This window comes from Chiloscyllium plagiosum, chromosome 45 (assembly GCF_004010195.1).
Source record: "Chiloscyllium plagiosum isolate BGI_BamShark_2017 chromosome 45, ASM401019v2, whole genome shotgun sequence".
Classification (NCBI taxonomy): domain Eukaryota; kingdom Metazoa; phylum Chordata; class Chondrichthyes; order Orectolobiformes; family Hemiscylliidae; genus Chiloscyllium; species Chiloscyllium plagiosum.
Genome location: NC_057754.1, coordinates 1,610,474 through 1,624,457, shown reverse-complemented (window position 1 = coordinate 1,624,457; position 13,984 = coordinate 1,610,474). Strand labels below are relative to the sequence as shown.

Below are 13,984 nucleotides of genomic sequence, written 5' to 3'. Positions count from 1 at the left end.
TCATCAAGAGACTGGACAACGTTAAAAGTTGTAAAATACTTATTTAAGCTGTCTCAAGGCATTAGTTTTGCTATTTTATGCTCTTTTAATGTTACAGATCCATTTCCAATGCTATAAGTGACCGAGGCCTTTCCCAAAACTAGACTTTGCCAAGTGACATTGCTAGTTTGAGAGCTCAACCACTAAGCCACAGCCAAGATGGCAGATAGAGTAGAACACAATAGAATAAAATAAGATTTATTGTCACGGGTACTCAAGTTACAAAAGAACAGGATTACAGTGAAAAGTGTACAGTGTCACCAACACACGGCGCCATCTTAGGTACAAAGTACCGATGTATAAATCATAGGTGCAAATATATAGAAAAAATAAAAAAAAGAAGTTGCACTACATTACAAATATACACAATATAAGTTAGCAAAATAAGAAATAAAGCCAAAACGATAGACAGTACAGTCTTTCTCTAAGGGCTTCCGTGGGGTCTGACTGGGCTCCACTGGACCCCAACAATTAACCACCTTTGGTCTGGGTCCCGCCAGCCATCATCCCTACTCTGCTCAGTGCAGCTGGCCATCTCCACTCTGCTCTGCTCTGCTGGCTGGCCCCACTTCACTCTGGCCCACTGGTCATCCCACTCTGCTCCAGACCCAATGACCATCCCCACTCTGCTTCACTCTGCTGACCAACCCAGCTTCACTCTAGACCCACTGGCTGTCCCACTCTGCTCCACTCTGCTGGCTGTCCCAGCTTTACTCTGGGCCCACTGGCTGTCCCCGCTTCACTCCAGGCCCGCTGACCATCCCCGCTCTGCTCCAGGCCCGCTGGCCGTCCCCGCTCTGCTCCAGGCCTGCTGGCTGTCCCCGCTCTGCTCCAGGCCTGCTGGCTGTCCCCGCTCTGCTCCAGACCTGCAGGCCGTCCCCGTTCTGCTCTAAGCCTGCTGGCTGTCCCCGCTCTGCTCCAGGCCCGCTGGCCGTCCCCGCTCTGCTCCAGGCCCGCTGGCCGTCCCCGCTCTGCTCCAGGCCTGCTGGCCGTCCCCGCTCTGCTCCAGGCCTGCTGGCTGTCCCCGCTCTGGTTCAGACCTGCAGGCCATCCCCGTTCTGCTCGAAGCCTGCTGGCTGTCCCCGCTCTGCTCCAGGTCTGCTGGCCGTCCCCGCTCTGCTCCAGGCCCGCTGGCTGTCCCCGCTCTGCTCCACGCCTGCTGGATTAGAGGTGCTGGAAAAGCACAGCAATTTAGGCAGCATCTAAGAAGCAGTAAAATCAACGTTTCGGGCAAAAGCCCCTGCTGGCTGACTTGCTCTGGACCAGGTTCACTGGCCATCCCCACTTCACTCCAGGCCCGGCTCTGGTCCAGGCCCGCTGGCAGTCCCCGCTCTGCTCCAGGCCTGATGGCTGTCCCCGCTCTTCTGCAGGCCTGATGGCCATCCCCATTCTGCTCCTGGCCAACTGGCCACCCCTGCTCTGCTCCAGGCCTGCGGGCCATCCCCACTTCACTCCAGGTCCACTGGCCATTCCAGCTCTGCTCCAGGCTCACTGTCCGTCCCTACTATGCTCCAGGCGCGTTGGCCTCTTCACACTGTTTTGGGCTGCTGGCAGCCCCCCCATTCCGCTGACCATATTCCATGCTCCATTCCAGGTCACTGGCTGCTCCCACCCTGCTTTGGGCTACTAGCTGTCCCTGCTGGGTTCTGGGACACTGACCACCATCTCCACTCCATTCTGGGCCACTGACCACTGTCCCTGTTCCATTCCAGGCTGCTGACAACTATCCCACACCGTTCTGGAGTGCTGGCTGCCCCCACTCTGTTCCAGGCCACTGACTGCTGTCCCTGCTCTGGGCTGCTGGCTGCATCCATTTCAGGCCACTGTCCGTCCCTCCTCTGTTCCAGGCCTCTGGTTGCCCCTGCTCCATTCTGGACCATTGACTGCTCTCCCCATTCCACTTTAGGCTGCTGGCCACGCCCCGCTTCAGGCCGCTGGTTGTCCCCACACTGTTCTGGGTCACTGACCATTATCCCTGCTCCATTCCAGGCTGCTGACTGCAGTCCCCACTCCATTCCTAGCTGCTGGCGGAAGAGGAAAAAAAAAGAGAAAAAAAACACGAGATTTAAAAAAAGAAAAAGAAGGGAAAGGTTTGAGCAGACGAGCTCCAACTGCAGCATCCCATTTCACTGCCATCTTGGATTCCAGGCACATTAGCTATTGACAACAGCTATCAATACATCCTGTGATATCTGCACTTCGAGGAGAGCGCCTGTAACACCAAATATCACTGTAAGATTCTTACAGGCTCCTCTCTGAAAGTTCCTACATTCTGTCCTAGTTTAGAGATTTTCTGTTCCTAACGCATGGTGCTTTCGAACTGGCTACTGAGACAGTATTGATCACAGCCCAGATAAACATAGTTTCAAGAGAGAAGTGCTGACCCTATCTTCTAGATTTCTACCTCACAACAACCCAACTGGGAGTAAGACCCATTATTTGTCTGACTGCATTTACAATGACCGTTCTATCAACCTGAGTCACACTGTATCCTTTTAGAACAAAGAAAACAAAGATCAGTACAGCACAGGAACAGGCCCTTCAGCTCATCAAGCCTACACCGACACATGATGCCTTTTTAAAATTAAAAATCTTTCACATTCACACAGTCTTTATTTCTTTTATTCCCTGCCAATTCATGTATCAGTCAAGATGCCTCTTCAACATTGCTATTGTATCTGCTTCCACCATCTCCTCTGGCAGCGCATCCCAGGCACTTACCACCATCGGTGTAAAAAAAAACTGCCTCTCATATCTCCTTTAAACTTTCTCCCTTTTACCTTAAACCTATGTTTTCTAGGAATTGACATTTCTACCCTGGGGGAAAAAAAAATTCCATTCTATCTATCCTTCTCACACTTTTGTAAACAACATAGGTCACCCTTCAGCCTCTGATGTTCAAGTAAAAACAAACTTGAGTTTGTCCAACCTCTCCTCATAGCTAATACCCTCCAAACCAGCAAAATTCTGGCAAACCTTTTCTGTACCCTCTCCAAAGTTTCCACATCCTTCTGATAGTCTGGCGACCAGAACCGTACACAATATTCCAAATCCAGCCTAATTAAAGTTCTGTACAACTATAACATGACTTGCCAATTTTTAAACTCCATGCCCCCCAACCGATGAAGGCAAGCATGACACATACCTTCTTAGCATCTTACCCACTTGTGTTGATGCTTTCAGGGAACTGTGGACCTGTATCCCTCTATATGTTGATGCTCCTAAGAGTTCTGTCATTTACTGTATACTCCTCTCCCGTATTAAAGTCAAGAGGTGTACAGCATGAAAACAGGCCCTTCGGCCCAACTCGCCCATGCTGCCCATTTTTTACAATTAAATTAGTCCCATTTGCCAGTATTTGGTCCATATCTCTCAATACCTATCCCATCCATGAACCTGTCTAAATGATACTTAAATGACAAAATTGTACTCGCTTCCATCACTACCTCTGGCAGCCTGTTCCAGACACTCACCACCTTCTGTGTGAAAAAATTGCCCTTCTGGACACTTTTGTATCTCTCCCCTCTCACCTTAAACCTATCCCCTCTAATTTTGGACTCCCCTTTGGACTATGAGAAAAATTGTCTGCATTCTACATTATCTATGCTTCTCATGATTTTATATACCTCTATAAACTCACTCCTTTCTCCTACACTCCAGGGAAAAAAAGTCCCAGCATATCCAACCTCTCCTTATAACAAAAGCCTTCCTGTCCAGGTAGCATACCAGTGAGCTTTTTCTGCATTCTTTCTAGTTTAATAATATCCTTTCTATAGTAGGGCAACCAGAACTGCATCAGATTAAATTCCATCTGCCAATTCTCTACCCAAGTCTCCAGCCTAAATAGTCCATAATAAAATATCATACACTCTATTCAAAATAATCCTTTCTACTACAGTGCTCCAAATAGTCTCTTGCACATAACAGCATATCTCAAATAGGGCAAACATTTCAAACATTACCATGCAAATATCCTGGCGTCAATATCCCAAACCTTTAATACTTCAGTGAAAGTCAAGCATTAAAATTGGAAGAAAAAAGAATTGCACTAATATTGCATCTTACACAACATGAGCATTGTAGTTTAGAAAATATAATCATTAACCTAACGTAGGAAATGTGGCAGCCAATTTGCATACAGCACTATCCCAACAACTGGAGACTGAACACAATCTCATTACTGTAGAAGAGTCATTGGATTCAACACATTTGTTTTTCTCCCTCTGCAAACGCAGCCAGACCTGCTCACTTTCTCCAGCAGTTTCTGTTTTCATCTGCCTTGATTGAGGGATGAAGGTTGGCCAAGACACCAAGGTGAACTCTTCTTTGAAATAATGATTGTGAAATCTCTTACCTCCACCTGCAAGGGAAGATAGGGCCTCTGCTAATTATCCCTTATACAAAAACAGCAGTGATGCACTCCCTCAGTACAGCATAAAAGTGACAAAGTGTCAGCCAAGATTTTAGTTTTTTTTTTAAACTGTAAAGTAAGAATTCTATCACTGAATAGCAAGTGATACTACTTATAAGTATAGCCTTTTACTGATAGAAACAAGACAACTCAAATGAAAAATTACCAAATACTGAAGCCTTTTTTATTTCACAAACTTAACAAAGATCAAGTTCAAGGTCCGAAACTAATTTCCAAGTGAACAAAACAGATAGAAACCAATAAAGCTTTTCTTCATTCTTGTACAAACCCTGCAGCACCCCCTTAACCTACAACCACTACCTTCCACAACTCTTCAAGCAGTACTCTGTAACTCACTTCCAAGGTTTAATCATACTGAATGTGCCAAAAGTAATAAAAAGTGATATTTAAAAAATCAGGCTGCTATAACCAGACTGTAAAATGTAACAGGGATATTACAACTAAAGGTTTTTTACAAAGCTGTTTCCTGAAGGAATTCTGCAGTACCTTAGTTTCCATTTCTACAGAACCCTCTGTATTTTAAATGCTGGACAGATTTTATTGCATCAGAACAAAAGAAAGCCAATACATACATACATAGATTTACAGTTCAATGAAGCACCTGGCTTTGTTTCAGGTCAATATGTAAGTAAAGTTCATGTAGATCTAGGATCAGTGGTGCTGGAAGAGCACAGCAATTCAGGCAGCATCCGACGAGCAGCAAAATCGACGTTTCGGGCAAAAGCTACCTTCATGTAGATCTAGTCATGCAGAAACTTCAGGGTTAACTTGAGATGTTGGGGTTAGTCCTCAGCTCACCTGTGACCTCAGATTTTGAAGTGTTTACGTTTATCACGGGAAGCAGTGCTGCCTTCAAAGGTGCCAGAGCTGACCACCCTTTTACACAGAAGTGAACTACTCAGTAATTGTGGTGTTGTCTTGTTTACTTTGCAGCCAAAACTGCCAAAATCATAGCCACTGAGAATGCAGAACACCAGAGATCTTGCTCATGAGAAAAGTATGTAACAAAGATGATTTTCTATTCGGAGCCTAATAATATGGTGGGCTTGTAAGAGTGGCAATAATACACTGTACATCAGAAGTGGAAATATGAATACTGGTGTAACAGCAACCTTTATAAGGAGGGTTGGGTGCAATAAGTTAAACTTTTCATTTTGTGTTCTTCACAAGCTCTGTTCCACTGAGAAATAAGAGAAAATTCATCAGTTATGTTGGGTTCAGTTTTTACATGACTACTTCCTCTATTTCAAACAATTACTCCACTGTCAACATTAATGGACTTTTCCATAAAAGACAGTCAGTGGTGAACAGGAAACGCACTCGCTCTTAAATGTGTTCCCAGTGTGCAGTCTCATTTTCCCACAACCATTTGCAGATAAACCTGATTTTTCAATAAAGGAAAATTTCACCCTGACAGTAAATGCCATAGAGGGGAGAGAAAACAAAAAACATTATTCTGTATATATTACACTAAAAGTTGATTTGAAAAAAAAGTACTTTAATTTCTCAAGTGCTTTTCACAACCTAAGAATGCTCCAAATATTTTATGCTGAATTAGGTACTTGATCTGTACAAACTGGCAATGCAGGAAACACAGCATCCAATTTATTCATGGCAAATTCCTGTTACAAGCCAGATTTCTGTTTCAGTAATAGTAATTGAGGGATTAAAATTATTCATGACGCCAGGCTAACTCAGTGTGAGGCTAGAGTGAGCATCATTTTAAAGGTTTATCCAAAAACAGTGCATCACTTCCGCAGTACTAACCCTCCAGTATTGCATCACTTCCTTAGTACTAACAATCTGACAATGCAGCACTCCTTCAGTACTGACCCTCCAACAGCGCAGCACTCCTTCAGTACTCCAACAGTGCAACACCCTTTCAGTACTGACCCTCTAACAATGTGGCACTCCTTCATTACTGATCCTATGACAGTGCGGCATTCCCTCATTAGTGAACCTCCAACACTGCAGTACTCCTTTAGAAATGACCCTCTAAAACTGTAGTACTTCCTCATTAGTAACCCTCCAATAGTGTGGTGCTCCATCAGGACCAAGCCTCTGACAGTGCAGCAGTCCCTCTGTAATGTCCCTCCAACAGTGTAATGCTACCTTAGCAATGATTGTCTGACAGTGCAGCGCTCACTCAGCATTGACTCTTGACAATGCAACACTCACTCGGCTATTGCCTCTCCAACAGTTCTGTGCTCCTTCAGTAATGACCCTCTAACAGGTAGCATCATCTCAGTACTGACCATCTAACAATGCAGTATTTCTTTGGTACTAGTTATCCAATATGCAGTGTTCACTTGGTACTGACCCTCTGACAGTGAGGCAGTCTGATACTTCCAACATTGCAGGACTCACTCATGCAATAGTAGTGGATTGTCAGCCCATATTCTTGTGTTCAAATCTTGAAGGGGGACTTTTATGTATAACTTTCAGACTGAGAGGTAAGTGCACTTCTCAATGAGCCTAGGGCTTGTAAAGAGATGGTCACTAATGATAAAACCTATGGTACTACAGCTGCAGTATGGGCCCTGGAGTCATGCTACAGCATTTTCTGTGTACTCCCAGATCCCCAAAAGGTGAATCCAAAATAACAACCAGTCCAGCATTGTTTCCCAGCTATACCAGTTGGTAAAGGTGGAATGTTTGAATCACATAGATCAGGACAAAATCAACGGTCACTCATTTCAGCTCGGCTGGAAAATCACCGATACATCAAAATCAGGGCCAAGAAGGAAAGGAAATCAGAGTCCCTGCTGCTCAGCTGTCTCCAATGACTCCCTCCCTGCTGAGTTGACATTACGAATGTAAGAGCTCAATCTATGCTGTCAAGACTCCCTGTTTAGGTTAACGCAAAAGGAATATAAAGAACCTTCATGCCCATACACTCATGTAAACTGAAGAAAAAAGAGAAATGAAAGCAAAAATAAGTATTTTTTCAAACCTACGGCAATAAAGCAAGTGAATAATCGAAAGGATGTGGCTAATTTTCTTTTACTGTTTGTAGGGAAATCTTGGTTGTTTTTTTAAAAAAGGACAAACAAGGCTACAGGAAGAACATCTGCCTTGTTAGAAAAAGGGCAACCGACAGAGCAGCTCTGTGTCATTTCAACTGCTAACGTGTCCACAAGAAGTATTACAAACAACAAGAAGTGCTGGATTCTCTGGTTATACAAGTGAACACCACTATTCAATGTGCGCACTGGGGACGGGGGGTGGGGGGTTCCTTAAGAGTTGTCACAGCTATGAATTGCAAGTCAAGTGATTGAACAGATAAAGGCTTGCGTTTTAACTCCACAGCTATGTAATATTACACCAGGACTCCCACCTACTTTATTCTGGAGATTGCACTTCCCAGTAGCAGAAATACAAACTGCAGCTTTTTCCTTGCTTCCTGCTGAAGAATCCAGTTTTGAAGCAATCTGCAAGAAACTGGTTTGGACTGAGACAAAAAAAAGACTTATCCAGCTTTTAAAAAAGACAAATATATCCAAGAAGCTGAAATCTTTTCAGGACCTTTTCTTGACTCGAAGTACGATCTCACTCAGAGCCTGGAATGTGTACATTGGAATGTGTGGGGGATTTGCCTGTGTAAGTGGGATAATGAGAAACTACTGATGTGTGCCTGAGACGAAACACTGAATAAACCAAAAGGAGGACCTTACCAGCAGAGAGCCGATGCATGCCACTACAGCTAATTCTGGGCAATTCAGAAACTCCATGAACTAAAAACACAGCAAAGGAGGTAAGATTCAAGACAGTCTCAATGTTCCCACTGGGATTTCAGTAAACTGCAAATGGGTGAGGGAATGCTACATTAAATTTCCAAATGAGATTCACTTAAAAGATGGACAGAACACTAAGTTATAGATTTCACCCTCCTGAACTTAGGTTACATTGAAGGAAGCAATCTGAGTTACATATGAGCCAGACTGAAACACTGGCATTACAAGTCTGTCATAATATTAGTTGCAAGAACAATTTGAGGTGATGAGCCAAAATAATCACAATATTAAGGTATAATTAATTTCTCCAAGGTGGCATATTGATAAGAACAATGCTAAATTAGTCCTTTGACAGGATATAAATTTTTCTTATTTCTGATCAGTTCACACTTTGAGATAGGTAACATTTTTAGACTTGCTTTTTCCAGTGGGTTTTAAGGTTGAAATTGGAAATAAAATAGTGTTGAGGGCTAGCATTCGTCAGAATAAAAATGAATAATAAGGTGCTTTTACACTGGTTCTTTGCTCTTGCTGTTTAACGACAGAGAGGCTTCTGTGCATCGCTCTCCACTGTGATTTGTCAGTCAGATGCGAGTTGCACTGGCCCCCACTATTAATGTGGAGGTGCAACTGTAATTAGATTGTCAAGGGACTGGTTCACCACGTTTATTATACAGCAACCAACAGATTTCATCAAAAAGCAATTTCGTAATCACACATTTTTAAGATGTTACAATCGTATTGTTTCTATTAAAATTGAAGCTAATGGTTCAGTACAGCTGATAGCTGTATTTGGCGAACATCTGCAATGAAAAAGTGATCTATTGAGTAATATTTAATCATTCCAAAATTATTGCTGAAGACACTTGAAATATGCTGCAATAAAATTTTTGCACAGTTAGTTCTGAATCATATCTTTAAACAAGTAAATATTCAATAGTCCTTCTTTTCAACATAAATAAAATGTTTCAATTTTTCATTTTAAACAAAATAACGTTGTCTTTCCAAATACAATGCTGTCAAACTAGGAAAATCTCTTCATATTTTTCAGAAGTGTGTGATTTTTCTGAGTTTTCAGTTTTGCTGAAACAGAACAGATTCTGAGGTAAAGACAGGTATGGGAGTTCCTGCATCAAGTTTACATGCTCTGGATGCTGCAAGCTTGAAAGTGAAGCCATCGAATCACTTGTGCAGCACAGTTAAGGTTTAGAATGGCCAATATTTTGTGCAGTAGAACGGTGATATAAAGGCTAATTGTAAATATAACCCTCCCTTGCTTGATTAGTGATCTCAAAAAAAGCTAAGAAATGTAATCGGGTGGGGCAGTATACTGGAGCTCCAGTGTGCTATGTAAATAGAACACTTGAAGCTTTTCAGAACAATATACTGGGTTACACTCTTTACCTTATTCATAATATCTTTACCCTGAGGCAAAAAAAGGTTCCAAATCATAATTGCACTTTCTAAACAGTAAATGGCTCTGATATTTTTGCTGTACTTCAGCACTGTCAAAAATTCTCAAGTTAATTAAAAATGTATTGATTTTACACTATTATCTCAAAGCACAGAAATTGGAGGGTTTTCGATAGGGGAGCGAGTTCAAGATTGAACTTTTTTTAAACAAATAATTAATTTATTTAAGTAATTTTTTAAAAAATAGTTACCAAATAAATGAAAACAGAAGACATCCTGGAGCACACATTTTATATAAAGTTACAGCAATGTCATTGCACAGGATCCTAAAATCAGCATGAAACTTGCTGGAACTTTTAATAAAATGTTCCACAGAATTCTAGAACCCAGATTTGTAAAGATACCTCTTACAAGTGAACTCCCAATCTCAAAGTCATTTTTGTAGAAAGTTACAAGTTGTCTCGGGGAAGGGAGGAAAGATCAGAGGGAAAATCATCGCAGAATTGTCCAGTTATACTTCCGAACAACTGGTTCAAAGATATTTTAGCAGAAGCCTGGGAAGAGATCAGCCGTTAAGCTGCTCAACCTAGGAAAAGTTGGTTTAAGGAAACTAAGTGAATTAAGAGTGTGAAATGGAATGACAAATGAAAGAATAATTTTCTGTCAAAAAAAGGGTTAAAGTGAAATTCTGCTAATTAGTATCAAAGATGATTTTACATCTGAAGTATTGCGTGAAATCATTTTAAATGCTGTAATTTTATTTGTGTGATTAGATACGCAATACTCCATTATCCAGTCTAAACTATTTCAAAAATTTTTAAACATTTGCGATAGTTTTAAATCTTCGCTATAGTTAATGTTCTTTGAAGCTTTTACTGATTGACATTTTGGGAGCCAAAGAAAGGTCTTACTGCATTTTCCATCATAATATTTAATTGACTGTGGCACCAAAATCCCTTTTCTACTTTAAGACCCGAAGGGTGAAACATTAGCTGGGTGTTCAAACTAAATGTCACATTCTCCTGATAAAGGTTACACAGATCTGAATTTTGTCAGTAAGGTTTTTTTCAGGCAATAATTTTGGCATTATTTAGGGTTCTGGCAGTCTTTGGCCTGCCTGTATAATTTTCAATATAATAGTCTATCTAATCGGAATACACTATGTTTTTTGATGGGATTCCATCAAGCCATTGCAAATGAAGTTCAATACTTCAAAACCAGTAGATTATGGCTGGAATTTTGAACAACAACCACTTTTATTTAAATACCTTTAATGTAATGAAACTTCCCAAGATGCTTTACAGGAACATTTTAAAATTAAGTTTGACTCAGAGCCAGATAGGGAGATATTAGAATCAATGATCAAACATTTGGTCATAGAGGTGGGTTTTCAGGATCACCTTAAAGAAGGAAGGTGAGGTACATGGCCACTAATAGCAGAACAATTAATTGGGAAAGCATAAGAGGTCAGTAGTAGAGGAGCACAGACATCTCAGAGTTGTAGGTTGTAGATTATAGAGGTATGGGTGAAACCATAAAGGCATTTGAAAATAGAGATGAGAATCTTAAAATAAAGATATTGCTTGACTGGGAGCCAGAGAAAGTTAGCAAGCAAAGTGATGGCAGGGATGTGGCGCTTGATGAGAATTAACAGTCAGCAAATTTTTGAATGACCTCAAGTTTAAAGAGGTTATATGTGAGAGACCAGGCAGGAATGAGTTGGGATAGTCAAGTCAAAAGGTAACAAAGGCTGGGTAAGGATTTTAGCAGGGGTTGACCTCATTCAGGGGTAAAGTCAGGGCAATGTTAGAGAGAGGGAAATGAACAGTATTAATGATAGCAGAGACATGAGGTTGAAGGTACATCTTGAAATCAATTATGACACTAAGATTGCAAACAGACTAATTTGAACTCAGACTGTTGGCAGGGCAAAGGATTGAGTTGGTAACTAAGGAACAGAATTTGAAGCTGGAATATAAAACAATGAGAAAATTTCTGCTCACTCAGTGTTGAATGTTGGAGAAGCATCAAGTTAAACAAATTCTTAGTTAAATTTATCAGGATAAAACACAGAGGTGGCCTAGTGGCATTATCGCTGGACTGTTAATCTAGAAACCCAGGTAATGATCTGGGGGCCTAGGTTCAAATCCCACCATGGCAGGTGGTGGAATTTGAATCAATAAAAATCTGGAATTAAGAGGCTAATAATGATAATGAATCCATTGTTGTTAAAAGCTCATCTCGTTCAGTAATATCCTTTAGGGAGGGAAAATTACCTGGTCTGGCCTACATGTGACTCCAGTTCCACAGTAATTTGGTTAAACTCAGTGGTTGGCACTGCTGCCTCACAGCACCAGGGACACAGTCAGCCTTAGTCAGCTGGTCATTCAGTTGGAGTTCAACAGCCACCTTAATCTTCAAAATAATTAGAAAACTACAAACTGTTTAAACCTCTGACAGTTTTTTTGCCTTCCAATAAAATTTCCCAAAACCTACTAACCCAATAGCATACTGCTGTAAAATTGTCAACACGTTCATCTGATATTCCTCCCTTTTCTAATTTAGCAAAAATGTCATTATTAGGCCAAAGCCTGCACTGAAATAATGAGGAGAATGATTTCAACAAGACATAAAGCATTTATGCATTGACATAATTTCAGTACCACTAGAGTTAATGATCAAATTACACATGAGTAAAATCTGCTTTTTATTAATGTAAACATAGAGAATGCAAAGGAAGATTCAAGAAGTCTAAGAAATGTCACACAGTTTGTACTATTTCAGTTCTTATGGTTTGGGGGAGGAGGAACGTTTTATTTTACAATATTTAACTTAGCCACAAACTGTGTTATTTATGTGACAGAAAATGCACCATTAAATTATAAAAGAAACCCCATTCACAGAGTACCAGTATGACTAAGTGAGAACATATGCACTTTTGTTTGACTAAGTTAGCAGGCAGCCAGTCTAGCAGTGCCTACCACAACAAAAACCTGATACTCTGAAACAACTGTAATAACAACTTACAATGGCAGGGGTCCAGATCTGATGAGAGTCAATCATGTAGCCCTCTCAGCACTTGCATATTATTGTTTGTCGGGATTCTCTCTCTTCCTACGCCCGCACCACCCACACCAACAGCCGCCACTCCCAACCTTTCCAATGCACATCCCTAACATTAGAAGTTACAAACAAAAAGCAGTGACACGGAGAACAGATAAATTTTGCGGCGTGGGCCTGTTCCCAAATGTATCTCAGGAAATATAGGTTGAAAATTATTCATCTTGATGCATGTTTGCAAGGATTGAAGATGAGAAACAGCATATGCTTTTTGTTTTAAGTAGCACCGTATCGTCGAACACATGAGGGAAAAAGAAGTTCTTCGGAAGAAGTGTCAAAAACCCTCACAGTGAAATAAGGTTAGCTGGCACTTTAGTCTCAAGAACAGACCATTCAGTATTATATCAGACAACAGTGATATAGTTCTGGATGAAAGGAGTTTCGGGAAGATCGGGTTTTTGTTCATATATTTATTAAGAAAACGAAAAGCCCAAAACTCCAGTTTTCTCAAAAATCACTTCCCCATATGAAATGAAGAAAGCTCGGGTCTAGTCTGTGAATATTGGCTGTCGAAACAATCTTACTGGAGAAAAAACAAGGTTGGGCACAGAAGTTACAATGAAAAGCAAGAAATAATTCTCAGAGGATTTTTCTTACATTGGAACCAATCTGTCTTGAAGAGGAATATACGTTTCCTAACTATCAGTACTGAGAGTTTGATATTTGCAGATTAAACAAATTACAAACAGAACTCAATGAATCACAAGTTATAGGACACAAGGATTATATAGATCATCTAAACAGAATTATATTAATTTATAAATGCACCTATGGGTAAACAACCAGCTTAGCATAACTTTTCATGTTGTTGACAGGAACACCAGCAGACGTATATTGTAATGACATAATATGTCCAGAATAATATATACACAAAACAAAATGTATGAAATAAAATACCATAACTCATGCTGACACTCCAAAGTAGCATTGAGGGATGTTGCACAGTCAGGGATATTATTCTTACAGTCTGCCTTTTCTAGCACGTTAAACACCCTGAAGATGATCAGGGAGTATCCCCTTTCCCTTTGTTCTAACCCACAGTTTTATTTCAATCAACAACACAAAAAGCAGAGGATCCTTCCATTTTGGGGACCCTGCACATTTAGAATGCCATTATATTCACCTACAGTGAGAAAAACAGTATTGGCACCCACAAAAAGAGGGTATTTGCATGTGAAGCTTGGGATGGTTCGCAGATTTGTGGCAAATCTATATACATAAATACAAGGTCTTCCTTTATTTGTTA

The 13,984-nt window shown here is 41.0% G+C and overlaps 2 protein-coding genes across 5 annotated transcripts in view; one reads left to right on the top strand and one right to left on the bottom strand.

Annotated features, from left to right (window-relative positions):
- LOC122543809 (macro domain-containing protein CT2219-like) overlaps positions 1–13,984 on the bottom strand; it is a 955,696-nt gene that overhangs the window by 831,294 nt on the left and 110,418 nt on the right. The gene's annotated exons all lie outside the window — the stretch shown is intronic.
- Positions 1–13,984, top strand: part of LOC122543808 (leucine-rich repeat transmembrane protein FLRT1-like) — a 202,370-nt gene that overhangs the window by 164,255 nt on the left and 24,131 nt on the right. The window contains exon 1 of one of the 2 annotated variants that reach the window (XM_043682597.1): positions 8,174–8,225. The exons of the other annotated variant lie outside the window; for it this stretch is intronic. The gene's annotated coding sequence lies outside the window, so the exon portion shown is untranslated. Of the gene's footprint in view, positions 1–8,173; positions 8,226–13,984 lie in introns of those variants that run through there. 2 annotated transcript variants of the gene reach the window in all.